The 5,570-nt window shown below is 33.9% G+C and overlaps 1 non-coding gene across 1 annotated transcript; it reads left to right on the top strand.

The window, feature by feature from the left end:
• The first annotated feature begins 3,406 nt into the window (after positions 1–3,406).
• Positions 3,407–3,513, top strand: LOC121205134 (small nucleolar RNA R71). The gene has a single exon (XR_005900218.1). It is a non-coding gene; the product is annotated as a small nucleolar RNA R71 (small nucleolar RNA).
• The last annotated feature ends 2,057 nt before the right edge of the window (positions 3,514–5,570 follow it).

Genomic DNA, 5,570 nt, shown 5'->3' with positions numbered 1-5,570 from the left:
TCAAATCAAATGTGTGGTCTCGACATGTATAATCGAAGCAAGTTCTAGAATAACCAATCAGTATTGACACACTCATAACCAATAATAGAGTGAGCAAGAAACGTGTATGCTCTAAAGGCACAAAATCTCATAAAAATTATGGTTTTTGATGTTAACCTTGTAAATCTCAAACTTCAAGATAATACTTCAATTTAGGGAAACAACTTAAAATTTTTAATTCTGAAAATAGACTTATAAAGCTTGATTCTCTAGTGTCTTAAAGTTTAAACAATCAATGCACAATTACATATGAATTTAATCTAAAACACATCAATGATAATCATAAATCAATAAGAATTCATTCTAATAGTAATGTGAGAAAATTACTTAAACACAAGACATAATTCAGGGATTTTCTAATAATTCTATAGATAACCTCCCCACACTTAAAATGCACATTGTCCTCGGTGTACAAACATATATAATCACAGTATAAACAAAATATCATAAGAGAGGGAGAAAACTGAAACTACCCTGAATATTGGATGAAATCTTCAAAATAGTGAAAAGTGGAATTGCAGTCAAATCTAAATGTAACTCATGATTCTGAGCAAACTAACAAGAAAATAAACACAAATAATAAAGAAGATTAAGGGGTTATAACTCGATTAGAAACAACCATAAATATTTTAAAAGATAATAATAAAAATAAGTTAAAGAAAATAAAAAAATAAAACAACTAAAACAAAATTAAAAAGAAAGATAAAAAATAAAAAAATAAAAAAATAAAAAACTCAATGATATCAATAAACTTAAAGGTAATTGTAATGATAATAGTAAAAAAAATACGAAAAATAGAAATAGCAAAATAAAAATAATAGAAATATATAAAAAACTAAAATATAAAAAAATTAAAAATATAAGAATAAGATTAATTAATTAATTAATTAATTAATTAATAAAATAAAATTAATAATAAATAAAATAAAAAAAATTGGGGTGATTAACCGAGTTTTCACTTGGCCATGGACATGCCCATGTGTCCAGGCCGTATATGTAACACGGCCATGTGCCAGACCATGTGTGATTTCCTTCACTTCTCCCACGCCCATGTGAGATCCTACATGCCCGTGTGGGTCACACGGTCATATGCTTTACTCGTGTAACTCTTTGACTTTGAAAAAAAATTAGCTCCAGGTTTCACACGGCCTAGGACACGCCCGTGTGTCCAGGCCGTGTGGGTCAAAAACACACATTTTTTTTAGATTTTGAAAATGAATTAATTTTTAAAAAAATATCATGAAATAAAATTAAGAAAAATAGCAGTGTTAGCACTAGGGTTGCCTCCCAAGAAGTGCTTATTTAAAGTCTAAGCTCGACTTACCTCAGATTTGCATGGTCATGGTGGATCGCGAAGTCGAGACTCTTCATTCTCGCTGTCAATTATTTTATTTAAATAAGGTTTAAGTAGAGTAATATTTACCTTAAAAATGTCGAAATGAGAATGAGTTACCTCGACTGTACCATATGGGAAGACATTGAGTACTGTAAAAGGAGTCACTCCGTTTGCGTTAAGCTCTGAAGTGGCAATTCGAGGGCCCTTTTCATCTAGCAATACCTGGTCCCCAACCTTAAAGTGGTTTGTTACATCCTTATGCTCGTCATGGCTTTGTTTCGGTTCTGTATCGTGTATTTTTGGTTTCTCCTTGACATGTGTCCGCCACTCGTCTAGTTCATCGATCTGAAGCCTTCGTTCTTCATGAGTTGTTCTATTTTTGACACTTGAGTTGGACCGTGGCTTTATCACCTTTTTCTGAGGAATTTCCTGCAAAGAAGGTTGAGCCGCAAGGCAACTCACATTAAAAGAACTCATAATATCATCTCGATCACTAGATATCCTAACAGAATCACAAGCTTGGAGTTTAATCGTGTCATCACCTACACGAAGTATTAACTTACTTGTACGAACATCTATGATAGTTCTAGAGTCATAGGGCTAGCCCCATGACACCAGCAGTTGCTAAAAAGGGTTGTCCTAAAATTAAAGGTACGTCACTATCCTCATCCATGTCTAAAACAAAACAGTCAATTGGGAATATAAATTTATCAATTTTAAAAAGCACGTCTTCAACAATACCCTTAGGAAATCTAATAGTTTTATCTGCCAATTGGATACTCATCCTAGTTTGTTTGGGTTTCCCAAGACCTAGTTGTTTAAACATTTTATAGGGCATGACATTAATACTCACCCCTAAATCAGCCAAAGCATTTTTAACATTTAAACTACCAATTAAATAAAGAATAGTAAAACTCCCTAGATCTTTCAGTTTGTTGGGTAGTTTGTTTTGCAAAATGGATGAACACACTGCGTTTAGCTCCACGTGCGACAAATCATCTACCTTCCGCTTATTTGTTAAAAGCTTATTTAAAAATTTAACGGAATTTGGCATCGACGAAAGAGTTTCAATAAACAGTAAATCAATATGTAGTTTTTCAATAGTTTAAGGAATTTACCGAATTGTTCGTTTGTGTGGTCTTTCCTTGTCTTGTTGGGATATGACACACGAGGTTTATATTCATTTCTGACCAAATCTTGCTTATTTTGGCTTACCTCAACCTTACCATTGCTTACCATAGTTTCTTGCCTCGGTTCAACTTCAGATTTAGCTAACCTTTTTTCATCTCGAACAGTAATCGCATGAAGCTGCTCTCTTGGGTTAGTTTCGATGTTGCTTGGCAAGCTACCTTGTGGTCGTTCTGAAATCATCTTTGCCCATTGATCAATTTGATTCTCAAGCCCTTGAATCGATGCTTGTTGATTTTTGAGTGCTATTTCGGTGTTTTGGAAGCGAGTTTTTGACACAGAAATAAATTTAGTCAACATCTCCTCAAGGTTCGACTTCTTCTCCTGCTGGTAAGGTGGTTGTTAAAAGCCTAGAAGGGTTGTGGTCTCTGATTTCCTTGAGCATCCCAAGAGAAGTTAGGATGGTTCCTCCAACCTACATTGTAAGTATTACTATAGGGATTATTCTGAGGTCTAGAATTATTACCCATATAGTTGACTTGTTCGTTTTCTGTGCTAAGGTTGTAGGATCGATTTTCTGAATGGTTCCCTCCTCCATTTGCATCGCATTGCATTACCGGATGTACCTGCGTAGAACCATATAAACCATCAATCTTTTTATTCAAAGTTTTACCTGATTTGATAACATAGTGACCGCATCAATGTTAAAAACTCCAGCTGCTTTTGTTGGCTTCTTCCTCATGACTTACCAGTGATAATTATTCAGTGACATCTCTTCTATAAATTCATAAGCATCTTCAAGTGTTTTATTATTTATAGTACCACCGGCAGCTACATCGATTATTTGTCTAGTTGAGGGGGTTCAAACCATTGTGGAAAGTTTGAACATGTAGTCATAAAGGTAACCCATGGTGAGAGCACATTCTCAATAAATCTTTATACCTCTCCCATGCATCATATAGAGTTTCTAAATCCATTTGCACGATGGAAGAGATATCGTTCCTCAACTTGGCTATTTTAGCCGGTAGAAAGTACTTCAACAAGAATTTTTCAGTCATTTGGTCCCATGTAGTGATAGAACCTCGTGGTAGGGAGTTCAACCAATGTTTAGCCTTATTCCTTAATGAGAAAGGGAACAACTGAAAGCGAATGGCATCGCTAGAAACGCCATTAATTTTAAAAGTATCACAGAATTCTAGGAAATTAGCCAAATGAGTATTTGGGTCTTCGTCCTGCAAACCATCAAACTGAACAAACTGTTGAATCATTTGAATAGTATTAGGTTTCAATTCAAAATTATTTACAGTAATAGCAGGTCTAACAATACTCGATTCAGCCCCAGTTAAATTGGGCTTGGCGTAATCGTACATAGTACAAGAAGTAGGATTTACGACAATTACAGGAGGTAGCTGATTATTCTGATTTTCAACTATCTCCTCAGTAATATTAATGATTTCCTCTTGCTCTTCTATTGTACTTTGTCGAATTTGCCTTGCTTCTTTACGGTTTCTACGAGCTGTGCTTTCTATTTCATTGTCGAATACTAGAGGTCCTGACGGGTTTCTTCTAGTCATAAACTGAAAGAACCTGCTAGAAGCAAATAAAAGAAAATTTTAGTAAATTAAAATAAAAACAAAAATAAAATGCAATAAAAATAAAAATGGCTAAAGTAATAAAAATCTAGTGTTCCTAATATTTTATTCCTCGGCAACGGCGCCGAAAACTTGATGACATCACAAACTAACTAAAATACAACAAAGGCAAGCACACCTATTGAATGGTAGTATAGCTATGGTGAGTCGGGAATATCGTATCCACGAGGACTAAAAGGACTACTAATTGCTATCTTTTTATTATCTAGCCTATAAAATTGAAGGGATTTGTTTAATTTAAAATTAACTAACTAATTACTAAGAACTAAATAGAGAATAAAGTAGGAAAATATTGAAGAAAACCGATGAGAGAGACAATACCCAGGAAAAAATCCACCTAGACTTCACTTATTATTCTAAATCTGAATTAAACGATTTATTCACTTGCCTTGATCCGTAGAAATCCCTAAATTATATTAATATCCCTTTCGAGAGTAAAAATAACTGACTCTAGGTTGATTAATTGAAATCTCTTTATAATTAAAACCCCTATTGTCGCATTAACTCGATCTATGAATTCTCCTATTAGATTTGACTTTAATCTGGTAGATTTATGTCATCCTATTTCTAGGATTGCATGCAACTCCACTCAATTATGTCAGATACTCTTAAACAAGGACTTTTTCTCTATTGAATAAGCACATCAATCATGAATTAATATCCTAAAAACATTAAAACATGAAATAAGAACACGTAATTGAGATCAAGAACAAATATTTATCATGTAATTCAAAAAAATCAATGTAACACCCCAAACCCAGCCTAGACGTTATGATCGAATCTGGCGTGTCACATTGAATTGTTTTTCGAAAACCATGTTTCCATTGAAAACCCTTCTTACTATTTAAAACCTCTGGCCATTTTAAAACTTGTGAAAACCTTAGTTTACGTTGGTTTATTTTGCAAAACGTGGTTCACTGGAAAGTTATTCCTATTTAAACGGCGTTTGTTGTGAAGGCTTAATTTAAAATAGTCGATTTACGAAAACATGATGTTTAAAAGTTAAGTTACGAAAAAGTTTCGAAAATGTTGCGGAAACGTAGTGTTTGAAAACAATTATTGTTTTGGAAAACCAAGTCCTACTTCTAACAGATACTAAACATACAAAATAAATTTCCCAAACAAAAAGTTAAGAAAATAAAGAGGCCTTATTACAACCCAAATAAAAAAACCAAAATGCTTAACTAAATAAACGAAATAATAAAACATGTGTAGTTGTGTGGTCGTCTCCGAGTCCCTCTGCGACACCGATCCACCTAACGCTGGGGATTAATTAAGTGTGTAATCCCCTCCTAGATTAAAACAGTTAGTAAACAAACAGAATTCAGAATCAGTCTGGGCCAGAGCCCATTACAGTAATTGAACAATGTGTGTGGGCCTAAGCCCAGTACAATTTCACTTGGGTCTTAGCCATC

This window comes from Gossypium hirsutum, chromosome A08 (assembly GCF_007990345.1).
Source record: "Gossypium hirsutum isolate 1008001.06 chromosome A08, Gossypium_hirsutum_v2.1, whole genome shotgun sequence".
Lineage (NCBI taxonomy): Eukaryota > Viridiplantae > Streptophyta > Magnoliopsida > Malvales > Malvaceae > Gossypium > Gossypium hirsutum.
This window is presented reverse-complemented; position numbering and strand designations above follow the sequence as displayed.